Source organism: Triturus cristatus, chromosome 6, assembly GCF_964204655.1.
Source record: "Triturus cristatus chromosome 6, aTriCri1.1, whole genome shotgun sequence".
Classification (NCBI taxonomy): Eukaryota; Metazoa; Chordata; class Amphibia; order Caudata; family Salamandridae; genus Triturus; species Triturus cristatus.
In genome coordinates this window covers 1,031,156,357-1,031,170,205 of record NC_140589.1, presented here as the reverse complement: position 1 = coordinate 1,031,170,205, position 13,849 = coordinate 1,031,156,357, and the positions used below count along the sequence as shown (strand labels likewise).

The 13,849-nt window shown below is 52.2% G+C and overlaps 1 protein-coding gene across 1 annotated transcript in view; it reads right to left on the bottom strand.

Moving 5' to 3' along the window:
* RSPO3 (R-spondin 3) overlaps positions 1-13,849 on the bottom strand; it is a 400,364-nt gene that overhangs the window by 166,649 nt on the left and 219,866 nt on the right. The gene's annotated exons all lie outside the window — the stretch shown is intronic.

The window sequence follows — 13,849 nt, the reverse complement described above, 5'->3', positions numbered from 1 at the left end:
GGACAAAAGCAGCCACTGGACAGGGACGTACATGGTCCAAGCATTGGTTAAGGGGTGGGGACACACAATGAAGGGTGCTTTTCTTCTGGATAAAGTACTTAGGTATGGTTGAGGGTGATTAACCCAGGTGTCTGTCAAATAGGAGGAGCTTGAAGTCCTTTTTGAAGGTGTCTACGCATGTTGTTAGGTGAAGGGAGGGAGGTAAGGAGTTCCAGATCCTTGTGGCACTACCAGAGAATGACTGACTCATGTACCATTCTTGATAGTGGTCTCACTGGGGATGTCCACTAATAGCTCAAAGAAAGGCTATATGCTTCTAAGTCTGGTCTCAATTTCCGATATTTATCATGAACAAACAGGGGTGGTCCTTTCCAGGTTCATTCTCCTTTGGAAACAGAAAGACGAAGATGAAGGGATTCTAGACATTTGGTCTCAAATTCTCTCTAAAGAGCAAGACAACTGCTAATTAAAAATTATGTCACTTCTAATAAATTCATGTCTAAGGCTTAAACCTGGGAGGTGCCTTTTTTAGTTCTCGCCTAGCGCAAAGCAGCGCATGCGCTGCTCTCGTCAGAGAGACCTTTTGGAATCGATTCTCCGTCGTGGGCTCATGCAAACGCCTGCATGGACAAAGATGGCTGCTCTCGCCATCTGTCCAATGCAGACAGCATGCGCGTGTCCATGGGACAGTGGACAGTCCCACGCCATTTTGTTGTCTTCGCACACGCGCACGCGCATGGCGGCGTGCTTTTAAATAGCGTCATTATCGCGTCAGCGCGTTCACTTTCAAGGTGCTCGAGTCTGTTTCTGCCGCTTTCACTTTCACGGCCACTCGAGTCTGTTTCTGCCGTCCCCATAGCACCGTGATTTCCATGTTTACAGCCCCCTGTATGTAGCACGCTGCCAGCTCTAAGGTCAAATCAATGACAGGTGTGAGCTACACAAGTGCCCATTGCCTGACGTGTTTACAGCTGTCATATGCTCTGTTGAAATCACAACCTGTGGAGAAATATTACTGTTGCAATAAGGCTTATCGAGTCCTCGCGCCTGTTGACTGGCGATAATTCCTACTGCAGCATACACGATAAACAGCAACACAAAACCGCATCTGAAGCACACTGTGCGGCTGGCAACACCACCAGTGCAGCAAGAGAGCCTTGGTGTGGTATGTGAGTCTGTTTCTGCCGCTTTCACTTTCACGGCACTCGTGGACAGTCCGACGCCATCTTGCGATGCTTTAGCTGTCATAGAAACGAAAAAGCGATCGCTTTCACTGCCGCTTGTTATATGTATGCTGTGCAGACTCACTTTTACTGTGTGATTCATCTGGTTTCTCACCCCAGAGTTTGTAGTGCACTTTGAACCCGCCTCACATGCGAACTGACGAGAGCTGGGAGGGCCTGGCAGGGCTACTGCGACACAACGGAGTCTGTGCCAGCCTGTGCCAGCATTGCAGATGGCTCTGGCTCACCATCTGTGAACTCACAGCCGTAGGTGACTCAGGCTGGCACCTGGGCTCACAACAGGCTCTAACAGCTCTGCGGGTGGCACTGGACTGCACTCCAGGCACACCACAGGCAGATGGCACGGTTCTCCACACTGGGTACACGCAGCACAGGTAGAGGGCACAGCCATGCACGCTGGGCACGCCGAAGGCCGTGGCGTGCGCTCTGAGCCTGCCAGACACTTTACCAGCTCTGCAGGTGCAACTGGCTGGCTATCTGAGACCACCAAGGGCTATGCCAGCTCCCAGAGTGGCAAGGGGCCGCAATTTCTGGACACCACAGGCAGTGCCAGCTCCGATGGTGGCAAGGGCCTGTATTCTGGGCACACCACAGGCTCTACTAGCTCTGAGGGTGGCAAGGGCCCACAGGCTGTGGACACCACGGGCTGTGCCAGCTCTGATGTTGGCAAGGGCCCGCAATCTTTGGTCGCCACGTGTGGTGCCAGCTCTGAGGGTACCAAGAGCCCGCAGTCTGTGGGCACCACGTGCGGTGCCAGCTCTGAGGGGCTCACAATCTTTGGTCTCCACGGGCTGTGCCAGCTCTGAGGTTGGCAAGGGCCCACATCTGGACACACCTCTGGCTGTAAAGCGCACGGACATCCTAGCTTTCCGCAGCAGAGAGTTCGCTCGCTCCCACTGACTCCACACATGGCTCACAGCGTGAAAGCAGCATTGAGATGAAAGCGCCGTGCGCTTCCAGAGATCAGACTCCGCTCGGCTCGGTCAGGGCGCGTCCTGCCCCCGGGAGTGCATGCTGTGCCCACAGCCCTGGCAGGCAGACCAGCCCCACAGCAAACACGCCAGAAATGTGTGGATTGTTTGTCAAGTTTAGGTCGTTTTGTTTCGTTTTCAAGACAGGAAATATATAATTAAAGACTGGATTTACAAAGAACCAACAAGCGCCTTGAAGCTCCTCTCCAAAGGACTGTCTCCCGGCTTCTGTAACGTGCCACACAGGAACGGGCTACTGTGAACTGCTGCATTTGAGCCATTTCATACTGCATAGTGCCTCGAAACCAACAGGTGCCAACGGCACAAAAGAATAAATGTATTAGGTGATGGAAGGACAGAGCCTCTTATTGCATCGGTGTTTGGAAAGCACTACCCTCGGCACTGTACCACGTACCCAGGGGCGCAGCCACTGTGCCACGGACCCTAGTGCAAGAAATGAAATGGGCCCACTGGCTCCTGTTTGAACAGTGAAATACACCAATAATCAGGGTTCAGTGGGCCCTCAGGCCTCTGGGCCCCGGTGCCACTGCACCTGCTGCACCAACAGAAGCTACGTCGTTGAACATACCAGGAAAGAGAAACGCGCCCATGGTGGTACCGTGTGAGCGCTGCTGAGGATGGAGGCCCTCTGTGACGCCCTGCTCATAGCGGGGGCTGTCATCGCGGCAGTATTCTAGCGCTTGAAGCACTCCACCTGTGCTCGGCGCTGTACGGTGCAGTACGACAGGCATCTGGGCAGTATGGAGCCGGGTACAGCTGTGTGCGCTGGAATGTTCATGCATACATATGCATTTAATGTACATGAAAGTTTGAAAAACACTAATAAAAGCGAAGCTAAAAAGCCGCCTAATAACAAACAGAATTGCTTTAACTTAAAAGAGGGCAAAACCTATTGCATTTTCAATGCTTGTTTTTATTTGGATTGTCATTTGACTTTTTGTCCCATTACCTACTTACCTCACCCCAGGCTTGCTTCTTGCGACCCCTGACACTGCCTTTATGACCAGTGGCCTCAGAGATCACAAAGGCAGCAGTTGGAACAGAAGGACAATGGGAATCGCTTAACTCCTGTATACTTTCTGTTGTTCAAGCAGAACTGGGACATTTTAATTAATTAGAGTTTATTTGTTATTTCAGAATGTTTTTATTTTGCAAATAAATAACATACTGAAGTGCGTTTGTTTCTCATTTCAGAATGTTCTTATTTTGCAAATAGATAACATTCTGAAGTGTGCGTAATGTACAATTAAATGATAAAAATGTTGCTTTCCTGCAAGTCGTATAACAAAAGCCGTATTTAATTTCAGGGGTATCAAACCGCCGAGGCCGAACTTTGCTTGTGTCTTTTCAGGACCTTCTCCTCCAGGAGATGAGAGAAGAAACCAAACCCTAAGTGCCATCTGGGAGGATATACCTGCATCCCATTGACTTATAGTCAGCCGTTTAGCTTACTGCCTCTGTTCTTCCCATGCAATACATACTTGGTGTGTGATGGACAATTGAAATAATAGCTGAGCCTTTCATTTGAGCCCGTGTGGAAGAACTGAAGTCTCTGACTTGGCACTGAGTGATCTGTCTGTTCCTTGACTGGACCTGGTTTATTGAGATGGGTTTTGGTATGTTGGTCTATGCATAAGTATGTGGGGATGTGTCGATACTGACTGACACACCGGGAGTATACTAGGAAGGCCAGTTATGGCAAACTTGCAAATGAGTAATCATAGTGGTCCCTTGAATCTGGTGAGATGACTGCTACCAACCTATAGTATCAAAGCAGTACTCTGGCATATAATGGCTGCACTAAAATCATATCATAGCACTACAGGAATTGATATATATATATGTGTGATTTAAAAATAGATGTACAACTGTATTAGAAACCTTTTGCATTATTTTAGTGATATTACATTTAGGTGCCGATTCCGATCCGGTAATAACCCGGGTACGAATGGTCGTACGGAGCGATTTTTCCGTCCGTCTCGTACCCGGGAAAAACAGCTTACAAACTCGCAAGTAGGATTCGCACAGAAACACCATTTCCGTACGAGTCGTAAAAAACACCGACCGGCAAAAAAATACATACAAATCTGAATCTGGGCGGCGCATACGCGACGTCCGGTCGGAGTCAGGCAGCGTTCTACCAGCAAGTACGATTCGTGCCGACGTCACTCCACACGCAGCATTTTTTACGGGAGCCAAAAACTGCCGGTAAATTGAGGACAACGCGAACAAGGAGCCCCGGTACGCGACGGACAGCGATGGACCCCAACCTACACGTCATCCCGGCCCTCATAGCCTACCACCTCGTGTACAGAAACTGACGCAGAAGGTCAGAACAACACCCAGGGGCAAAGGGGGGGGTGCAAGGGGCAGGAATCATAACCCACACCCCACAAATTACTAATACATCCTGCACATTCATTACCTCCATGGTCTGGTCACTTCGCGGGGAGTGTCCACCAATCCCACGTCCCGCCACAACGGAAGTGGACGTGGACGCAAACCCGTCACCACCACAATGGTGGTACGGGACGTACCCACGCCCCTTAGAGCGTGGGTACGGGCCGTACCATGCGTACCCCTACGTCACCGCCACAATGGTGGTACGGCCCGTAACCACGTTCCCCAGAGCGTGGGTATGGGCCGTACATGTGTACCCCTACGTCACCGCCACAATGGTGGTATGGCCCGTACCCACGTTCCCCAGAGCATGGGTACAGGCCGTACACGCGTACTCCTACGTCACCGCCACAATGGTGGTACGGCCCGTACCCACGTTCCCCAGAGTGTGGGTACGGGCCGTACACGCATACCCCTACGTCACCGCCACAGAGGAAGGAACACCCCTTGGGACGATGTCTCCAAACACAAAGAGCCTACACGACAAAGAATCTTTGCAGAGATCGCGTGATGGCACGCAGATACCAGGTTCCACCCCATGAGCAGCAGACCACAACATATCCCTGAAACATAACACATGCCCACAACCCCAACTCCTGTAGCATCAGCATCAACATCAATACCTGAAATGCAAGACTGTTCCAAAGAAAAAGAAAATGCTTTATTCAGCATGAAAATAATAATGTGTAAACGAGACTATTCACAAAGGTCAATGGCCAGTCCATATCAGCAGTCATTGGGGGTGACACATGGCCATGCGACTCCCCTAGCTTGCCTGCACATCACAAGAGTGTTTTGTCGACTGGGGGGGGGCATCATGTGGGGAAGAACCAGGCACCGCAGGGACAGGAGGGGGAAGGGTAGGTGTGGTGGGTGCAGGGACAGACGACTCCACCACAGGGGGTGGGGCAGTGCCAAATGTGGAGGCGAGCTCGGCGCTGCACACTTCCGCCAGTTCTTCAAGCATCTCTCCTGCACCCGGAGAAACAACAGGCCCCAAGGAAGGGGGGGGGGTCGGAGGGATGGGTTTCAGCGCTACTGGGGGAGGTGGTGGACGGGCTGGGGGACTTAACTCCCCTACCCGTGGAGTGCCTTGACCGTTTGCGTCCAGGTGAACTAGTGGGGCTGAGGCCCAGCCCAGCAAAGTAGGCCTCCTTCTCAGAATCTGGGGCAGGTGAGCCAAGGGGAGTGACATCGGAGGGACTGGGGAGTGAGTCATGTGGACAAGGACTGTGGCTGCATGCCTGCCTGTGTGCCCCAGACCCAGTGGGTGTGCCTGCTACCCCCTGAGTGTGCGTGTCAGGAGGTGTGCGCTTGCCCTTACATGGTGGTGTGCAGCTAGTGTCTGGTGGGGTGCGTGTGTGGGGATGTCTGGGTGTCTGGGTGTGCTTGGGACAGGCATGGGTGTTGGACTTGTGGATGGGCCAGGGGTAGGGGGGGAGGCAGCACTGCAGGTGACTCGCTACTGCCATCAGTGACGAGTCCAGGGACCTCAGCAACATCCGTTGGTCAGACATCGCTGATGACATGCCCTCCATGTACGACACCATCTGGGTCAGCAGTCTGGTGTGGCCATGGAGGACAGTCAGGATCGATGTCTGCCCAACTTGCAACTGCCGCTGAATGTCCACAGACTCGGCAGTGAGGGCAGCAGGGGGGACAGGGGCAGGGGGTGCAGTGCCTGGCACGAAGGAGACATGGTGTGGCCTAGCACGGACAGAAGGGACCCGAGCAAGTGGGAGGGCGGTGATGGGAATGGAGGGGGCGGCGAGAGATGTACTGCTGCTTTCAGCTCTGGGAGCAGCCTCCGCCCCCTCTGGGAGCTCAGCCTCGGACCTGTCTGTCTCGTTGTCTGTGTTGGTACTGGGCAGGTCCTCCGCCTCACTCCCCTCGCCCTCCGTGCCACTTGGTTCCGCCGACTCCTCAGCAGTGGTGGCACCACTGCTCGATCCCTCCTCCACGTCCGTGCCGGTGTCTCCCTCGGTGTCCTCCGATGATGCTGTGGGCAAGGTGAAGAGACAGAAAAAAATCAGTCACCTGTATACATCTGACACATGAGTCCAAACAAAATAGGCAACAGTGCATATCAGGAAAGGCATCAGGAGTAACATCTAGGATACTCCCCACATATGTAATCCCTGCACTCCCCAGTTGGTTGACGCACCATGCCACTTGCAAACAATGAAAATTAGGACACAACAGCAAATGACTTGAATTCACAAGATCAGGAGAAGCTAGTGTCTGGGATCAGTTGAGCACAGCAAGACTATGAAGGCATGCCACCTATTGTTCACTGGGAAACAAACAGTATTGTCGCACCCAAGGCCAAATACCACATGCCAATGCAGAAGGTGTCCCCAGACTCAGAGACCGGTGAGTACTTTTGACACCCCAAAGAAATACATTGTGACTCCTGGAGAATCACAACCCTTTCCAAAATGGACATGTCTAGCATGTGTGAATGTGGCACTCTGTGAACACAACACACATGTGTCTGTATAGCAGAAGTCACACAAGGAGGTGCACACCAAACTACATGTACACAGTCATTGTCTGAGCTGCCAGACTCATTCAAATCAGCCACTCTTAGGAAGAAATGGCGTAGCAGTAAGTACATATACATGGCACCAGGGTGGCTGGATGACTTGACACTCGTAATTTTGTATCAGCAACAACCAAGGACTAACCCAAATGCTAGCACACTGTGGGAACATGTATATGTATGAACTCCAAACAAGTGTTGTCCAAACTGTGCATTACTTTTAAATGTGCCAGCGTGTCCCTGGAAAGTGTAAAGGTGGTGTCTTGTGCACTTCCCTGGGAGACATCTGTCATGCAGGCACATCATTGTCCTTCACAACCAAACAACAAGGTCAAGCATAGGAAACAGTGAGAATTGTTGACAGGTGTAGTAAGTGCTAATGGACATTTTCCCAGAGTAACAACTTGAATAATGTCATTTGTCACATGGCTATCCATCACCTAATCACACAGTTGGCTACACATATGACCTACTGACTGTCATCTGGAGTGGCACACATGTCCACACCCAGGACAATGCATGAGCCAATGGGCCTGCAATTGTTTAGCAAAAAAGCCTAGCTGTACTTTGGATCCCCCCTCATGGCAAGCCAGAATGTACCCACAGATGTCAGCACACAAAGTCCCAACTGTGTAGCATCTGAACCACACACAGGTGCCAAAAATGTCCAGGCAGGATACATGATTGCCAAGAACTGACACAGGCAATGAAGCACCAACAGCAAGCACTGGCCAACATCACGGGGGCACTGCACGATGACTTTCTGTACTGCGAATCATCACACACAAGTCAGAACTGGCAATGAAACATCAGGGTTGAACATGTATGCCCCTCTGCGCACACCCACCCATACCTGAGTCAATGTGACTGATACCAATCAAGAAGTGAGAGCTCTTATTCAGGGTTACAATAACTGTGCTTGAAAACTAGCTTCATTAACACGACATCACCTTGTAGGGCTGCAAAAACACATTGGTCACAAACAAACATCAACAGATTGTTGTGAATAGCCACACAGGCACTGCCCAGTGTGAGTATGCACAAGGAAACTGCTGTATCCCTGTCCAGTGGGCAAATGTATCACACATGTGAAAAATACTACCCAGGCCAGGGAATAATGCCACAGAGGCAGAGCCATTATGAACCCACAGTGAATGTGCGCAGTGTTGGATGACGCACATGAGTAGGAGGGCAGGCTGTGACAGGGGACTGTAGTGTGCACACTGCTCCAAGGTCCTGGAATGAGCTGACTGTTACAGGAGCAACCGTCCAGCCACTATGCATATATTCCACTCATGCACATCATGTCTGAGGCCACAACATTGCTAATGCATGCAGCAAGTCTGTTAATTTGAAACCTCACACTCCTATGTTGGGACTCAGCATCAGTGGCAACAAATATGCACCCCCTAATGACTGTACAGGACAGGGCACAGGCAGACCACCCCCACACATGATGCTGAAAGCAGTGTGCACCTTGATAAACTGGCAGCCTAGATGACCATGTGCAATAGTGATCGCACACAGACCAGGTAACACATGTCAAAGAGGGGAAGGGAGGAAGAACAGCACAGGTTGACTGTGGGGGAACAGGATATGCACTGCACATATATACCCTGGCAGTGTCTCCAGGCGACTGAGCAGCATAAAAAGCTGGCGACACACAACAAACACACATATACCTACCCCCTTCATGCTGCTGTAACTCCCGTATCCGCCTATCCAGGTCAGGGAAGACCACCGCCAGGACACGCCGCATCTGGTGGGTCAGGCGCCGGCGCCCGCCATGCTTGCGAGGAGCCTCCTCCTTCAGCATGACCCGGGCGATCCTCCGGGTCCAGCACCGGATGTCCTGCAATCTCTTCCTCACTTGTGGCAGGCGCCGACTGCGACCCTCCACCGATTGCACGGCCTTGACGGCGTCCTTCCAGATCTTCCCCTTGTGGTAGGGGGATACCTGTGTGGATGACAAAGTGGGACAACATCACTACACCTGCACCATGTCACAGAGACACACAGTTGAACATCTTCGATTTGTGGAACAGGGCATAGTATGCTGGCAAGTAATAGCACCTCAGTCATTGGGACTTTTTCCACTGGGGACGCAGCAATGCACTATATGGCATAGTAAGTACACAGGTGGCTTGAGGGGTGCGAACCAATCCCTGATCATGGCACACACTGTGCATCCCAAGCAACACAACGCTGATGGACAGCAACGCTAAGCAGTCACATGCGCCAGGCCACTGACGAAACATCAGCAGAGTACACAGACACACACAGGCACACATCAATCACCTGCCATTGGCAACAGCGGATGCCAACCTCACTCTGCACATGTGCCACTTGCCAGGGGGAGGTCACAGGTGTGGGGCTAGCTCAGCAAGTCAGACACACAGCACGGCTTACTTCACACATCAGATGGATTGAGCAGTGGCCTCCTCTATGCAGCTGTGGTGCAACACTCCACATAGACACTCATCCACATGACAAGAAACATTCACACACATCAATGTCCAGGGGGCGTACACATCATTTGGACACTCTCACCACAGCGCCACTCAACTCTCACACACTTCTGTGGGTGCAGTCACCTGTCACACCGGGGTGACCACTGAATCACCGCAGGACAATAGAACAAGAATGCCTAAGAGGATTTGACTGGCGGAATGTGCCATGCACTATGCAGTGAATGTCACAGTAAGCACAATGCAAGTGAGGAGTGCACACATGAACTATATCAAGCCCTGCATGAGAGACATAAGCCATCCCCCCTCTCCCTGGGACCCACTCCACCCAACATTGCATGTCTGTTACACCATGCCAGAAGTGACAGACACAATAAAGGTGCACAGGCAAAGGTACTGGAGTCAGCACTCACCTGCTCCCCTGGTTGACCATACAACATGGGGTACTGTGGGAGGATCACATCCAGCAGGGCCTCGTTCTCCTCCTGGGTGAAAGGCTGGGCCCTCTCCACAGTCCTTGACATGGTGCCAGAGGGAGACAATACAGCAGCAGTGGTATCGACTGACATGTTGTGCAGGCAAGTGCCCTCTCATGGGTTCTGCCTGCCTTATATCTGCCTTGATGGCCTATTTCATATACAGGAGTACAGAGTGATTGATCAGACTCATTTGCATCCTACGTTTCCTCCAATCCCTTTAAACATACACCAGTGACAGCCTTTGCATCTTTCGATTTAGCAGCATCATGTCAAGTCAACAACCACTTTGCAACATTGTTAAATGTGGCCAACTGATTTTTCCTGATCACATGGTGTAAAAATTTGAACTTGAAACTCGGTATCCATGACAACCAGCATGCATTTAGGCCCTAACACTTGTCCCTCATGTCTCACCATTGTAATTCTTAAATCCCCACACAGGTACGGCGCTTTTCACAAGTACCCCTAGGGCACCATCACTACAGTGATACGGGCCGTACTCACACGTGAGAACGTGCCGTATCACTAGGGCCTACAGTACCCCCAACCATAGTGATAGGCACGTACTCACGCGTGTACGGGCCGTACACGCGTGAGTACGTCCCTATCACTATGGTTGGGGGTACCGTAGGCCCTAGTGATACGGCACGTACTCACGCGTGTATGGCCCATACACACGTGAGTACGTGCCTATCACTGGGGCCTACGGTACCCCCAATGATAGTGATAGGCACGTACTCACGCGTGTACGGCCCGTACACACGTGAGTATGTGCCTATCACTATGGTTGGGGGTACCGTAGGCCCTAGTGATACTGCACGTACTCGCGCGTGTACGGCCCGTACAGGTGTGAGTAAGTGCCGTATCACTAGGGCCTATGGTACCCTCAACCATAGTGATAGGCACGTACTCACGCGTGTACGGGCCGTACACGCGTGAGTACGTCCCTATCACTATGGTTGGGGGTACCGTAGGCCCTAGTGATACGGCACGTACTCACGCGTGTATGGCCCATACACGCGTGAGTACGTGCCTATCACTGGGGCCTACGGTACCCCCAATGATAGTGATAGGCACGTACTCACGCGTGTACGGCCCGTACACACGTGAGTACGTGCCTATCACTATGGTTGGGGGTACCGTAGGCCCTAGTGATACGGCACGTACTCACGCGTGTACAGGCCGTACACGCGTGAGTACGTCCCTATCACTATGGTTGGGGGTACCGTAGGCCCTAGTGATGCGGCATGTACTCACGCCTGTACGGGCCGTACACGCGTGAGTACGTCCCTATCACTATGGTTGGGGGTACCGTAGGCCCTAGTGATACGGCACTTACTCACACCTGTACGGGCCGTACACGCGTGAGTACGTCCCTATCACTATGGTTGGGGGTACCGTAGGCCCTAGTGATACGGCACGTACTCACGCATGTACGGGCCGTACACGCGTGAGTACGTCCCTATCACTATGGTTGGGGGTACCGTAGGCCCTAGTGATACGGCACGTACTCACGCGTATATGGCCCATACACGCGTGAGTACGTGCCTATCACTGGGGCCTACGGTACCCCCAATGATAGTGATAGGCACGTACACACGCCTGTACGGCCCGTACACGTGTGAGTACGTGCCTATCACTATGGTTGGGGGTACCATAGGCCTTAGTGATACGGCACGTACTCACGCGTGTAGGGCCGTACATGCGTGAGTACGTCCCTATCACTATGGTTGGGGGTACCGTAGGCCCTAGTGATGCGGCACGTACTCACGCCTGTACGGGCCGTACATGCGTGAGTACGTCCCTATCACTATGGTTGGGGGTACCGTAGGCCCTAGTGATACGGCACTTACTCACACCTGTACGGGCCGTACACGCGTGAGTACGTCCCTATCACTATGGTTGGGGGTACCGTAGGCCCTAGTGACACGGCACTTACTCATACGTGTACGGGCCGTACACGCGCGAGTACGTCCCTATCACTATGGTTGGGGGTACCGTAGGCCCTAGTGATACTGCACATACTCACGCGTGTGCGGGCCGTACACATGTGAGTACGTCCCTATCACTATGGTTGGGGGTACCATAGGCCCTAGTGATAGGAACGTACTCACGCGTGTACAGGCCGTACATGCGTGAGTACGTGCCGTATCACTAGGGCCTATGGTACCCCCAACCATAGTGATAGGGACGTACTCACGCGTGTACGGCCCGCACACGCGTGAGTACGTGCCGTATCACTAGGGCCTACGGTACCGCCAACCATAGTGATAGGGACGTACTCACGCGTGTACGGCCCGTACACGTGTGAGTAAGTGCCGTATCACCAGGGCCTACGGTACCCCCAACCATAGTGATAGGGACGAACTCACGCGTGTATGGCCCATGCAGGCGTGAGTACGTGCCGCATCACTAGGGCCTACGGTACCCCCAACCATAGTGATACGGCCCATACACGCGTGAGTCGGGCCCTACACACGCCCTCAGAGCATGTGTACTGCATTTCACTGCTTACACTGGTGATAGGAGGCGCACACGAAAGGAATGGAGGTGTCAGACTCGCACAAGTCTGTAATTCAAGTGATTGTCAGTGCAGTCCTTCATGTGCAGGGCCTAGGTGTGTCAGGCTGTGATGTGGCACATGTCTCCTCATGTCGTGGCACAATAGATGTGTGATGAGCTGTTTACACATGTCATGTGTGATGGGGCACTACGTGGCACACTTCCCCTTCACACTTTGCACATGTGTGCATGTGCGACACACGTGTCAAGCACTGCATCACTGGTATGGCACAGTCTGCAACACCCGCAACTGTCCCCTGATGCCAGGTACACGGATAATTACACCTGACATGTGACTCCCAGTGTGCCACGATGTGACTATGTCATGTGTGTGTCATGTGTTCCCATGAGCTTTCCGCTGGTGTTCCGTCAACTCCATCTGCTGTTGCAGCATCCAACATGAGTATGTGTGCATTTGTGCATGCCACACATATACGCACACCATGCCACATGTGGACTCACACGTTACATGTGTCATGATGTTTCGCAGATGACTTCCTGACATGAGGCAATGTCTGCGTTGTCTCAATGTCTGTGACATAAGTTTTTGACATGGATCCCTTAATGGAAATGTGTGTAATCTGTCCATTTCCAGATTACATGTGACCTGTGCGTCTAGACTCCTGCCAGCTGTCTGTATGAGATGACATCCTTCTAATGCTGATATGTGGATGTCTGTAACTCATGTAATGTGTCTGGCTTGCCACTTACACTGTCCAACAGCTATTTCATGGCATGTCACGTCAACATTGCCATGCAACTATTGTGGCTGGCTGTTCGTAGGAGTATCACCTGGCTGACCCACGTGTCCTGGATGTATTGCACCGCACAGACTCTGTATTAAGCAGATGTGTATTAGCTGTTGAACATGTGCTCACCTCAGTGACATTGGTATGGTAATGTACTCACTCTTCGTTATTCCTTCCAAATCTCTGCAGGGCACCGCCTCTCCCCAGATGAATGCCAGACCTGGAGGCCATGCGTGAACATGACTGCATACGCAGATACAGATTCTCGCAAGAGTTGATAGAGGACTTGACCCGCCGGCTTGCACCACACCTCCAACCACAACACAGGTATCCTACAGCTCTGACCCCCAAGGTGAAGGTGATGGCAGCCCTACATTGTTTTGCAACCGGCACGTTTCAATTGACCCTAGCTG